Genomic DNA, 15,135 nt, shown 5'->3' on the forward strand with positions numbered 1-15,135 from the left:
ATTGTGAAGAGTTTTGTTTCCCTACTTTCCTTCTCAGCCTGTTTTTCCTTTGTGTACAGAAAGGACTGATTTGTTTGAGTTAATTTTATATCCAGCTACTTCACTGAAGCTGTTTATCAGGTTTAGGAGTTCTCTGGTGGAATTTTTAGGGTCACTAATATATACTATAATTTCATCTGCAAATAGTGATATTTTGAGGTCTTCCTTTCCAATTTGTATCTCCTTGATCTCCTTTTGTTGTCTAATTGCTCTGGCTAGGATTTCAAGTACTATATTGAATAGGTAGGGAGAAAGTGGGCAGCCTTGTCTAATTCCTGATTTTAGTGGGATTCCTTCAAGTACCTCTGCATTTTCTTTGATGTTGGCTACTGGCTTACTGTATATTGCTTTTATTATGTTTAGGTATGGGCCTTGAATTCCTGATCTTTCCAAGGCTTTTATCATAAATGGGTGTTGGAATTTGTCAAGCGTTTTCTCAGCATTTAATGAGATGATCATGTGTTTTTTGTCTTTGAGTTTGTTTATATAGTGGTTTACATTGATGGATTTCTGTATATTAAACCATCCCTTCATCCCTGGGATGAAGCCTACTTTATCAGAATGGATGATTGTTTAGATGTGTTCTTGGATTCGGTTTGTGAGAATATTATTGAGTAATTTTGTATTGATATTCATAAGGGAAATTGGTCTGAAGTTCTCTTTCTTTGTTGGGTCTTTTTGTGGTTTAGGTACAGGAGTAATTGTGGCTTCATAAAATAAATTGGGTAGAGTACATTCTGTTTCTAGTTTGTGGAATAGTTTGAGGAGTATTGGAATTAGGTCTTCTTTGAAGGTCCAAGAGAACTTTGAAATAAGAATACCCACCAGATGGGTATCTAGTCCTGGGCTTTTTTGGGCGAGAGACTATTAATGACTGCTTCTAAATCTTTAGGGTAGATAGCTAATCTGATGCTAATTTAACTTTGGTACCGGCTATTTGTCTAGAAAATTGTCCATTCCATCCAGGTTTTCCAGTTTTGTTGCATATAGGCTTTTGTAGTAGGATCTGAAGAGTTTTGGATTTTCACAGATTCTGTTGCTACGTTCCTTCTACATTTCTGATTTTGTTAATTAGGATATTGTCCCTGTGCCCTCTAGTGAGTCTGGCTAAGGGTTCATCTTAGTTGTTGATTTTCTCAAAGAACCAGCTACTGGTTTGGTTGTTTCTTTGTTTTGTTCTTTTTGTTTCCACTTGGTTGATTTCAGCCCTAAGTTTGATTATTTCCTGCCTTCTACTTCTCTTGGGTGAATTTGCTTCCTTTTGTTCTAGAGACGTTAGGTGTGATATCAAGCTGCTCCTGTATGCTCTCGCCAGTTTCTTTTTGGTGGAAATCAGAGCTATACATTTTCCTCTTAGGACTGCTCTCCTTGTGTCCCATAAGTTTGGGTATGTTGTGGCTTCATTTTCATTAAACTCTAAAAAGTCTTTAAATGTTCTCTATTTCTTCCTTGACCAAGATATCATTGAGAAGAGTGTTGCTCAGCTTCCCCATGTATGTTGGCTTTCTATTATTTATGTTGATATTAAAGATCAGCCTTGTTCCATGGTAATCTGATAGTATGCATGGAATAATTTCAATATTTTTGTATCTGCTGAGGCCTGTTTTGTGACCAATTATATGGACAGTTTTGGAGAAGGTACCATGAGGTGCTGAGAAGAAGGTATATTCTTTTGTTTTAGGATAAAATGTTCTATAGATATCTGTTAAATCCATTTTTCATATCTTCTGTTAGTTTCATTGTATCTCTGTTTAGTTTCTGTTTCCAGGATCTGTCCATTGATGAGAGTGGTGTCTCCCACTATTATTGTGCATGGTGCAATGTGTGGTTTGAGCTTTACTAAGTTTCTTTAATGAATGTGGATGCCCTTGCATTTGGAGCATAGATGTTCAGAATTAAGAGTTCATCTTGGTAGATTTTACTTTTATGAGTATGAAGTACCCCTCCTTGTCTTTTTTGATAGTTTTGTGTTGAAAGTCAATTTTAGTAGGTATTAGAATGGCTACTCCAGGTTGTTTCTTCAGACCATTTGTTTGGAAAATTTTTTTCCAGGATTTTACTCTGAGGTAATGTCTGTCTTTGTCCCTGAGGTGGGTTTCCTGTTTGCAGCAAGAAGTTGGGTCCTGTTTATGTAGCCAGTTTGTTAGTCTGTCTTTTTATTGGGGAATTGATTCCATTGATATTAAGGGATATTAAGGAAAAGTAAATTTTTGCTTCCTGTTATTTTTGTCATTAAATTTGGGATTCTGTTCTTGGGGCTATCTGTGTTTAGGTTTGTTGAAAGATTACCTTCTTGCTTTTTCTTGGGTATAGTTTCCCTCCTTTTATTGGAGTTTTCTCTTTATTAAACTTTGAAGGGCTGGATTTATGGAGAGATATTGTGTGAATTTGATTTTTTCATGGAATACTTTGGTTTCTCCATCTATGGTAATTGAGAGTTTTGCTGGGTATAATATACTGGGCTGGCATTTGAGTTCTCTTAAGGTCTGTATAACATCTGTCCAGGATCTTCTGGCTTTCATAGTCTCTGCTGAGAAGTATGGTATAATCCTAATAGTCTGCCTTTATATGTTACTTGAACTTTTTTCCTTACTACTTTTAATACTTTATCTTTATTTAGTGCATTTGTTTTTCTGATTATTATGTGTTGGGAGGAATTTCTTTTCTAGCCAAGTCTATTTGGAGTTTTGTAGGCTTCTTGTATGTTCATTGGCATCTCTTTATTTAGGTTAGGGATGTTTTCTCTATAATTTTGTTGAAGATATTTACTGGCCCTTTAAGTTGAAAATTTTCACTCTCATTACACGTATTATCCTTAGGTTTGGTCTTCCCATTGTGTCCTGGATTTCCTGGATGTTTTGAGTTAGGATCTTTTTGCATTTTGCATTTTATTTGCTTTTTGTGTCCATGTTTTCTATGGAGTCTTTGTGCACCTGAGATTCTCTCTTCCATCTCTTTTACTCTGTTGGTGATGCTCACATCTATGGCTCCTGATTTCCCTCCTAGGATTTCTATCTCCAAAGTTGTCTCCCTTTGGGTTTTCTTCATTGTTTATACTTCCATCTTTAGGTCTTGGATGTTTTTGTGTAATTCCTTCTCCTTTTTGGTTGTGTTTTCCTATAATTCTTTAAGGGATTTTGTGTTTCCTCTTTAAGGAGTGCTACCTCTTTAGCTGTGTTCTCCTGTTTTTCTTTAAGGGAGTCATTAATGCCCTTCTTAAAATCCTCTACCAGCATCATGAGATATGATTTTAAATCTGAATCTTGCTTTTCGGTTGTGTTGGGGTATCCAGGACCCACTGTGTTGGGAGTACTGGGTTCTGCTGATGCTGAGTGGTCTTGGTTTCTGTTAGTAAGATTCTTATGTTATCCTTTCACCATCTGGGAATCTCTGGTGTTCAATGTTCTAGGTGTCTCTGGTTGGAGCTTTTTCCTACTGTGAGTGTGTTAGCCTTTGACAGCACACCTGGGAGACCATCTCTCTCCTGAGTCCTGGATGTCAGAGTAGTCCCTGTAAGCAAGCTCTCCTCTGGCAGGTAAGGCTCACAGACATCTGAGGATCAGTTCTGCCTCCTGGCTGATGATGAAGGCCTGAAGGGACCCTCTCCAAGAAGCTCTGTTGCTTCTGTGGCCCATGTGCTCTCCTGTGCAGACCTCACAGCTTTAATACTGTACATAAACCTAAAATTGAAAGTATCCAAAAACATAGGCAGTCCCTTGTTTGTATGCTATTTAAATCTGAGAACAAGTTAAAGATGCCCAACATACAGAGGCACAGCGTAATTATTCTCATTCCAAAAAGGAGGAATGGGATATAGTAAGGAAATAGTGTTCCAAAATAGAACAGAAACCTAGCAGCTGCTCCGTATCCAAATCTATCGTCTATCCTGATGATGATATCATCGACGTTTAGGGGTCTTATCTATACCCATTGCTCCAATTATGCTGCCTGCAGCATGTATGGTTCACTCTCAAGCTAGTTGCAACTGGGAGTCTGTAACTTTCCATTATGCTAACCCTGTGTTTCTGGAATCTCTAGCATGGGGTCCCCATTAAAACTGAGGCTTCATCCTAACAACTTCTGGGATGTCACGTAGAGAAATTGAGTCTGGTAGACATTGCCCAGCTTCAGGTCTCTAAAGCCTTGGTGCAAACTTCCAAGACTCCTTCATTCTGGCACTCTACATACATGCAAAACAAGCCACATTTTATTAATAGTTTGAGATGTAAACTGGTCTTAAGGGAACGGAACTCTAGCTATGTCTGTATGTCTTTATGGCAAAACATTGCAAAACAGTTTCCTGTGGTAGTTCTTAGGCATGATAGTCTAAGGAACTGCTTTTCAAGTATGCTCCCTTAGATGGAGTTTCCTGAGCAACCTTTTGCCCTCAAGGTACATTTCCTCTTGTTCTCCTGAAAAGTCAAAGATTTCTCATAACTGGTGCTTATCACTTTAACAGCAAGAAACATGTCTGCATCCACCATGTTCTGTGCTTCACACATACATCTTTGGCTACATTTGTGGTTTATATATTTCTGTTTTACTTCAAGCTATTCCACTTACTGCAAATCTTGAAAAATACAATGTGCAATAATCATGCCACAGATTTAATGTCTATAATTCTTTTCTAGCAAACAAACTTTCAACTACTTTTAAATGTAGCCTTATTCAAGTTTTAGGACATGTCCAGAAGGCAGCCAGCTGTTATGCTAGAATATAACATGAGAAGCACCTAGTCTAGTTCCTCATGAGGGCCTTGTTCTCTGTGAGCAGTTTTTACCATCCACGTTCTGTCCTCATTCTGAGTCTTCTCATGCGTGTGCATGTGAGTGTTACATCCTATTAGCAAACAGGAAAAAATAAAAGCAGATAGATAGTGATAGAACTGTACTGGGCTTTTATCAAGGCTTGCCTGAGTGACCTCCAACAGTTGCTACAACCTCTAAATATAGTGCCACCAGCCTGGCCCAAAACACATGAACCTGTAGACAACAATATTTTGCTTCTATACTATATCTCCCTTATAATTAGGGCAATTTGTATCTTACACAGATGATAATAAAACAATTGTTATATTCTCATTACAAAACAAAGTTTAGGTTATTGGAATAAATTACTGCTTAGTTTACTGGAATAAAACATCAGAGGAAAGCTGTTGGTGTAAATGTTCTCTGTGAGACTCTGCATTGGCGTAATCCAGGTGAATAGATAATGAAACCAAAAGAAATCTGTGAATAAATATTCTCTATATGAATAAAGTACAGATGCTCAAAATGCCCAAAATTTACATAATGCTAATTGAAGCATTGCATAACTTAGGTTTACTGTTAATCTGGCCTGAATGGTCATACATAGAGTTTATGACTTTTATTTTTCAATTTTCTGTTCTTAATATAAGAAGCTATAAGGCTTATCCTATTATTGGGATTGCTTAGACTGTTAATGACATATGTAAAAAAACGCTCCTACCTTTAGAAACTATTGTTTATTTTATATTGTTTATGGTATAAACTTCCAGATAGAGCAAGATAAAAGTCACTTGTATTTGTTTTCAGTTGCCTCAATACCCATACCAGCTGGGATTGCACAGAGCCCAGCATACATGGGCTCTGCCCCACAAAATCAGAGTCCCATCTCCCTCCAGGTCTATACCTTTATCTTCATCTGGTGAAGATTGCCTGCTCTCACCCAAGACATAGCACTGCCTGTTTCCCAAGAGACCTGTTTTAACCTAGGACACACAGCTCCAACTGCCTCCAGGGAGGCCTGCTCCAATCTGGGACACACTGGCCAGTTAAAAGCAGAAACAACCAGATGGTGAACAGAAAATGTAGGAGCCTAATAAACCAAAGCCAATGCAATTCAGCACCATCATAACCTAGCTCTTTTTCTACAGCAAACCTTGATTACTCAAACACCTCTAGAGCAAGATTCTGATTTTAAATCACATCTCAAGAAGATAATAGAGGCCTTTAAAGAGAATATAAATAATTCCCTTAAGGAAATATAAGAAAGCACAGTAAAAAATGTAGACTCCCTAAAAGAGGAAACATAAATCCCTTAAAGAAATACAGAAATAAAAATAATCAAACAGGTAAAGGAAATGAACAAAACAGTTCAAGACCTAAAAATGAAAATAGAAACAATAAAGAAATCACAAATGGAGGCAACCATGGAGATGAAAAAAAAAAAAAAAAGAAAAGAGATCAGGAACTACAAATGTAAGCATCACTAGCTGACAAGTTATGGGAAAGAGAATCTCAGATATAGAATATGCCACAAAAGATATTGACACAGCAGGCAAAGAAAATGCAAAGTGTAAAAAATTCATAAACCAAAAAAGTCCAGGACATTTGGGACACAATAAAAAGACCAAAACTAAGAATAATAGGAATGAAGATGGTAAAAAGTCCCAGTACAAAGGGCCAGAAAACATCTACAACAAAATCATAGACGAAAAGTAAAGATAAGAAGCCTACAGAACTCTAAATAGATTGGACCAGAAAGGAAAATCTTCCCATCCCATAACAATTAAAACACTAAATGTACAGTAAAAAAGCAGTAAGGGAAAAAGGCCAAGTAACATATAAAGGCAGACCTATCAGAATTACAACTGACATCTTAATAGAGGCTCTAAAAGCCAGAAGATTCTGGAAAGATGTCTGGGAGACCTTAAGAAACCAAATATGCCAGCACAGACTGCTATTCCCAGCAAAACTCTCAATTTTCACATATGGAAAAAAAAAGATATTCCATGATAACTATTTTTCTACTTATCCAGTCTTATAGAGGATACTAGAAGGAAAACTGTAACATAAGAAGGGTACCCACACCCAAGAAAACACAAGAAATTAATCATGTCGCACCAAATCCAAAAGCAGAGACTCACATATATGATACAAAGTCCAATAACAAAATAACAGGAACTAACAATCATTGGTCATTAATATCTCTCAACATCAGTGAACTCTATTCACCAATAAAAAACATAGGCTAACAGATTGGATGGAGAGAAACTTGAAGCAATCCTGTTAAAATCAGGAACAATACAGGCTGCCCACTGCTGCCCACTCTCTTCCTATCTCTCTCTTCCTATCTATTCAGTATAGTACTTGAAGTTGTAGCTAGTACAATAAGATAACAGAAAGAGATCAAAGGGATCCAAATTGGAAAGGAAGAAGTCAAGGCATCACTACTCATGGATGATATGATAGTATATATTGGTGACCCATTAAATTCTACCAGAAAACCCTTAGAGCTTATAAAAAAAACTTCATCAAGGTGGCTGGATATAAAATTAACTTAAACAAATCAATAGGTATCCAATACATAACTGATAAACAGGCTGATAAAGAAATTAAGGAAACAACACCCTTCACGAATAATATAAAATATCTTGGTATAACTCTAAGCAAGCAAGTCCCTGAAGAAAGAAATTGAACAAAACCACAGAGATCTAAAGATCTCCCATGCTTATGTGTCAGTAGGATTAACATAGTGGAAATGGCTATCTTAACAAAAGCAATCTATAGATTCAATGCAATTCCCATCAAAATTTCAGTGCATTTTGTTTACAGTACTTGAAAGAGGAATTCTCAACTACATATGGAAAAATAAAAATGCCAGAATAGCCAAAACAATTCTGAACAATAAAAGAACTTCTAGAACAACCACCATCCCTGAGTCCCTGATCTCAAGCTGTACTATAGAACATATAGTGATAAAAATCTTATGGCATTGATACAAAGACAGACAGGTTGATCATGAAATAGAATCAAAGACCCTGAAATTAACCCACATACCTGCAGACACTTTATTTTTGACAAAAAAAAAAAAAAGCCAAAACCATATGGTAGTAAAAAGAAAACATCTTCAACAAATTCAACAAATGATGCTGGTCTACTTGACAGTCTGCATGTAGAAGAATGCAAATTGATCCATTTATCACCCTATACAAAGCTCAATTCCAAGTGAATCAAGGCTTCAACATAAAACCAGATACACTAAATCTTATAGAAGAGAGATGGGAAATAGCTTTGAACACATAGGCACAGGGGAAATTTCCAGAACAGAACATAATGGCTCAGGCTTTAAGATCAACAATTGATAAATGGAACCTCATGAAACAGAGAAGATTCTGTAAGCAAAGGACACTGTCGGTAGGACCAAGTTGCCACTAAAGATTGGGTAAAGATCTTTCCTACACTGACAGGGCTAAGAACCAAAATATATGAGGAATTATATTCAAGAAGTTAGACTCCAAAAAACCCAAATCACCCAATTAAAAATGGGGTACAGAGCTAAACAGAGAATTCTCAACAGAGGAATCTTGAGTGGGCAAGAATCACTTAAAGAAATGTTTAATATTCTTAGTCATCAGGGAAAAGCAAATCAAATTGACCCTGAGATTCACCTTACACTAATCAGAATGGCTAAGACCAAAAACTCAAGCAATGGCATATGCTGGAAATGATATGGGAAAGGGAGAAAGTTTTCCATAGTTGGTGGGGATGTAAACTTGTACAACCACTCTGGAAATCAATCTGGATGTTTGTAAGGGTAGTTCTGACGCTGAGGTCCTGTTTCCCAACTCATTCTTGATCTGTCAGTAAAGGAAGCCATGGAACAATTGCAGGGCAGAAGTTACAGGCAGGACTTTTGAGTCCCTAGAGGAAAAGGAAGGAGAGACAGAGTTTTGCTATGCTTCTGATGGAGAAGGGCTGAAGAGCCATGTGAGTTCTCAAAACGGAGCAGCCACACAGGTTGCTCCCACAGGAGGTGGTCAGTGGTGTTTAGCGGGGGCTATATGGGACTAGCCACTAAAGTTTAGGACAGGTGAGAGAAGCAGACCTAAGAGTATACTAATATGGGCATGCTTTTCCAAGGCGGGAGATAGGAGTACCCAGCAATTATGCCAAGAAGGCAAGCTGAAAATGAACAACTGTGTGTGTGCCTTTTTTCCCATGGAGTCAATAGAAGCTGGGACAGGGGTGGTAATACGGCCACTTCCAGGAGCTAAAGTGGGGCAGCAAAAGCTACATGCAACAGCAGTTCCTCAGTAAATTAGAAATTTTTCTACTTGAAGATCCAGCTATACTGCTCCTGTACATATACCCAAAACATGCTCCACCATATCACAAGGACAGGTGTTCCACTATGTTTATATCTGCCTTATTCGTAATGATCAGAAACTGGAAACAATCTAGATGTCCCCCAAGCAAAGAATAAATACAGAAAATGTGGTTTATTTACACAATGGAATACTATTAAAAACAAGAACATCATGAATTTTGCAGAAGAATAGATGAAACTAGAGAATATCATCCTGAATGAGGTAACCCAGACTCAAAAGGACATGCATAGTATGTACTCACTGATAAGTGTATATTAGTCATAAAGTACAGAATGCCCATAATACACTCCACAGACTCAAAGAAGTTAAATGTGAGAGCAGGCCCAAGTGAAGATGCTTAAATCTAACTTAAAATAGTGTGGTGGTTTGAATATCCTTGGCCCAGGGAGTGACAGTATTTGGAGGTGTGGTCTTGCAGTAGATGTGGCCTTTTGGAGGAAGGTTGTCACTTTTGGGGTGGGCTTTTAGACCCTCGTCCTAGCAGTCTAGAGGCCAATCTTCTAACTTTAGCCTTTAGAACAAGATTCTCAGCTCCTTTTGTGCCATGCCTACCTAGGTGCTGCCATATTCTGCCTTGATGATAATGGACAGAACCTCTGAACCTGTAAGCCAATCCTAAATAAATGTTATTCACGTAAGAGTTGCCTTGGTCATGGTGTTTGTTCACAGCAGTAAAACCCTAACTAAGGCAAACAGGGAACAAAAAAATCATGGGAGGCAAAGGGATTGAAGAACCTGGGGCGAAGATAGGAGGTGGATGGGAAAAGGGGCAGGATCAGGGCAGGGGGTTGGGGGGCAGACAGGAGAGAGGCACTGAGGGCCAGGAGCATAAATGGAAATATGCAGCTTCAGGGTGTGGGGTACAGGGGCGACCTTTAGAGAGTCCCACAGACCAAGAATGGGGAAGGTTCAAAGGACTCAATGTGGAAAACCTTAGTCTAAATGCCCAACAATGAGGAGAAGGGAACCTAAGAGACTACCTCCAGTACTCACATAGTACACCCAGTAGAGGAATGGGGACACCAAAACACCTTTAATTCTTTTGACCCAAAATTGTTCCTGTCTAAAGAAATGCAGGGACAAAATGAAACAGATACTGAAGGAGTAGGCAACCCATGGTCAGGCACCAATCTCTGACACTATTACTGATGTTATCTTGTGCTTGCAGACAGGAGCTTACCATGGTTATCCTAAAAGGCTCTACCAGCATCGGACTGATACTCACAGACTGGTTCCTTAATTGGTTCTTGACTTGTTAATAAAGAAGACCAGGAGCCAATTGCTGGGAGGAAAGAATAGATGGGACTTCCATGTACCAGGAGGAAAGAGCGATGCAGGGAAAGGGAGAAGGGCTTTTTCTGCCATGGAAAGAGAACCACTCAGTAATCATGTAAGATCTTGGGGCAGCCAGGATCTGTGGCTTCATTGCGGGTTGGTTGCCAGAGACATTTGACAGGGGCTGATTAAAACGGCCACTGAGTTTGTGGCAGAGGAGAAATGGAGACGATCATTTGATAAGGGCCCACATTTCCAGAAGGGAGGCATCTGCATCCAGCAACTGTGCCTAGCAGGCAAGTTCTAAAATAACAAAACGGATCTTGTGTCCTTTATCAGCAAATTCTAGGGAGGGGGCTGGTAACACTGTCAAACCTGGAGCAAAGGTGGAGCCAGAAGGAAAAAGAAAAGGGGGGTGGGGCTGGCAGCTCCTGGGCTAAGGTGGTAAGTAACATGTTTTTAAAACTACATGCAACAGTTGGGGACCCCTGTTTAAGAGTTAGGGGAAGGATTAAAGGAACAGAGTGGATGGCAACCCCACAGGAAGTCCAACAGTGTCAACTAACCTGGAACCCTGGGAACTTCCAGAAACTGACCCACCAACCAAAGAGCAAACACGGGCCAGTCTGAGGCCTCAGACACATATGTAGCAGAGGACTGCTTTCTTTGGACTCAGTGGGAGATGATGTGTATAATCTTGTAGATACTTGATGCCCCAAGTTGCTGGAATATGGGAGAGGCACCTTTTCAGAGGCAAAGGGGGAAGAGACAAGGAAGAACTTTTTGAGGGGGAACCAGGAGGGGGCCAGCATTTGAGGTGTAAATAAAATAATCAATTAATAAAAAATTAAAAACAAGTCAGGCAATGGTGGTGCATGCCTTTAATCCCAGCACTTGGGAGGCAGAGGCAGGCAGATCTCTGAGTTTGAGGCTAGCCTGGTCTACAGAGTGAGTTTCAGGACAGCCAGGACTACACAAAGAAACCATGCCTCAAAAGAAAAAAAAACTCTTAAAAAATTAAAACCAAAAGTAGTTAAGCTATCTTTCAAAAATAAGCAGAAATTAGGCTTTAGTTCTTTGAAAAGCAGTCATGTAGTTAGGATTCCAGCGTTTTGGAGGTACATGCAGGAAGACTGGAAGCTCATAGTCATCAGCTATCTATGTAACTCTATTCAAGGTTAGACTGAGCTGCATAAGACTGGCACAGAACAAAATAAAACACACACACACATCATATATAATTTTTATATATGCATATACATATTTATATCGTACATACACACATGTAAATATACATATATATGTATGTATATGTATCATACATATATATATATATATACACACACACACATATATATATACTGAGAGAGAGAGAAAGACGGAGGGTGGGAGAGAGAGAGAAAAAGAGGGAGAGAGAGAGAGAATTGCTATGTGTATGGAAGATATAATGATAAACAACCTTATTTTATAACAAAATCTAATATTTTTACAACCATTGAACTCATTCAGACTAATATCACTCCTTCATTCAGATTAATATTAAAATAAATTAATAAAGTTATTATGGGCAAAACCTCATAGACTAATGAAATAAGTTTAGGCTATACTGTGGAGTTAGTGATTATTCAAATAATTTCATTAGATATTTAAAACTAGTAAAATGTGGTTTTAAAGTCTAAGGTTAATTTTACTTTAGAGAAAAAGTTATGAAAAACGCAGAGAGGTAATTTTTGAGTTTTATATGAAAATGAAAGGTTAAATTAAAGGGCTTAGATATAAAGTCTACAAGTAATAAAATCTCTCAAAAGTTAAGGAGGTTATTTTAATCAGCTGCTTCACGAATAACGAATGGAATATTTTGGATCTAAACCATCTAAATGCCCTGAAAACCAATGTGTTCAAATTTAGATATGAACTATCAATTTACAAAGGATTGCATATAAAGATATATTCTGAAGCTAGAGACAGCATGAGGAGATTTTACTCTTGATTCATTTTCTGTTTGACTTGCTGACATGAATCATTTCTAAAATGGAAAAAAAATTACCAACTCTGGAGAGACTGCAGTGAGCTTTGGGTTTGGTATTGAAAAGTTACGTTATCCATTTACATTCCCTTCCAGGTGGCACTAGCTAACGAGTGGCAATGTATGATATTGTATGTTCTCACTTGTCTGAGTGGAGATCCTTCCACTCTGTAAAGAAATCACCCTCATGATGAACATAGATTCGAGAAAGAAAATATAGTTTTTCAAGTATCATCTTGATAACCACTAAGGTTCACTACTGGACAGAATATATCAGGGTTGGGTTTATTTACAACCCCCTCTCTGAACTTGAAAACACATTTTAAAATATAAATTTCTCACCCTCATTAATTTTTACTGTAGCTCTGTTAGCTAGATATTTATTAATGATAAACTAAAGTTTTAATATTAACTGGGCTGAAATGTATTTGTAACTATTCCTTTGGGGAAAAGTCAGTATGAAAATATTCATGAGTAGAAAGTTAACCCATGCCTGTGTGGGACAGGTGAGGAGGACAGGAAGTGACTCTTTAGTTAGCAACTCAAAGATGTTAGCTGGTACTTATAACATTCTAATTATATTTCTGTATTTGGATATATCGGTAAGTTAAATGAATTCCTTCCTGACTACCTTTACAGAATCAATTAGGCTAATCAAATTTGCTATTGAGTCTTGTGAGATGGTGCAGAGATTGAAGTACAAGATTCTCATGTAAAATATAATTTATTAAGAACAACAGTTTCTTCTGAAGTAGAGTCTCCTATCTATCTATCTATCTATCTATCTATCTATCTATCTATCTATCTATCTATCTATCTATCTACCGGACTTGGCCACTAGGAATCTCAGGAAGTATTTTCCCAACTACAATGATTATGAGACTCCCTGGATCATGCTAATTTCCATCTGATGTGCAGGGCATTTCATGAGGATTTACATATGTATCCCATTCTTATTGACCAAAAATCTTATATCTCAAGTCACATTAAGTCACATTTTGAGGAGGTCCAAAAAAGCATGCTAATAAAACAGTTTGGAACAATTATTATCTAAATATCCTATTCGAAAGGGAATAGAAAGACACATTCAGAAGAATTTAAATTTCAGTTAATTTTAAACACATTAGATATAGCTTCTCCTTCCCTCCTTCCCTCCTTCCCTCCTTCCCTCCCTCTTTCATTTTTTTCTTCATTGCTGGTAAAAAGAGCCAGCATCAATGTCCTCATCCACTTATGTCTTCACAAGCCAGAACTTGTGGTGTAGTAAGCTGCTGATAACAGAAAGCTATTTTTGTAATCTCAGCCTCCCATGGAACATTTAGCCTTCTGGATCCTAACTATGGACAAGCCAGTAAGTAACATTATTATCATGACAAAAGTTTTATAAGCCCTGGTGGTTCTTAAATATGTGCTAGGAAAATTAAGTAGTTCTTAACTGTGAAAAAGAGAAGAAATATGCTGATTCCATACTTAATTATCTTACTACTTTGTGCTACTTTATACAGTAACAAAATTAATCACAGTGCAGTAGTTAATAAGGTCAGAATAATAAAGATTATTTAGATTATAATGCAATTGCAGTATTCAGGAAAGACACAAAGTCAAATTGGAACTATCATTTTTTAAAATGTCATGACATATCTATCTCAAAATGACCATTTTATTCAATGGAAGGGTGGCAGGGAAGGTTATCTATTTGATTTCATGAGCTGTTTTATCATGAATACAAAACCCTTTTATGATCGCATGACTGGCCACAAATGATTCTATAAAACAAAAATAGTGTTTGCAGGGAACAGTTTTTGTTTCTCTTGAATTTCTAAACATATCATTCTGAAATCAGCCAAATTGACATTTTAAAAAATAGGATTTTGATTTTCCTAGGATTTTGCTCATTGTCTTGCAACCGTGTGTGCTTCCAACTGTTTAGTCTTTTTTTCCTTTCCTCATGTTTATAAGAAAGTGTCTCTATCTCAGGTTAATTTTAGAAATGACTCAGTTCAAATTAACTTAAAAATCATTTTGACAACTTATATAGTTATAATGAATATAGCTATATGTTTTAATTCAAGGATTCTTCAACCCCTTTCAATTTTTGCCGATTATAATCCTCAAGAATTTAAATTCAAATAGATTGCTAACTATCAAATAATATTAAAGTTTTCACATGGTGTAAGCTTTCCCATCAATGAAGGAATTTCACAGTTTTTCAAGGATCTATGCCTTTGCTTAGTAGTACATATAATGTACTTTATGTATATTTACATTAGAGTGTCTATAAGACAATGTCTCACTCTCTCATGGGCTACATTCAGTAAATGGCAGTACTGGATGAGCTTGTCATTGTGTAAATATCAGTTGGCATGATTGCACTAAGCAAGACAGCTTCACCTTCTTCCAGCAATGTGATCTTAGAAAAGACCAGTAATGTATACAAAACCATTGAGCAAAATGAAGTGACATATTGGCTGCATAAGAGTGTGTGTGTGTGTGTGTGTGTGTGTGTGTGTGTGTGTGTGTGTGTCTGACAGTTTCATCTAATCAAAATCTGTATGGGTTACAGTTACCATCTGAAGCATTACTGTTTCAAAATATCCCCTTGGTTTCTAATATATGCAGAGATTCTGATGTGTGCTATTATGTGCTTTGATAGACTATAGGA

General features: G+C 37.4%; 1 protein-coding gene across 14 annotated transcripts in view; it reads right to left on the reverse strand.

Moving 5' to 3' along the window:
• Nucleotides 1-15,135, reverse strand: part of Cntn5 (contactin 5) — a 1,270,553-nt gene that overhangs the window by 494,450 nt on the left and 760,968 nt on the right. The window lies entirely within an intron of this gene.

This window comes from Mus musculus, chromosome 9, assembly GCF_000001635.26.
Source record: "Mus musculus strain C57BL/6J chromosome 9, GRCm38.p6 C57BL/6J".
In the NCBI taxonomy this organism is placed as follows: domain Eukaryota; kingdom Metazoa; phylum Chordata; class Mammalia; order Rodentia; family Muridae; genus Mus; species Mus musculus.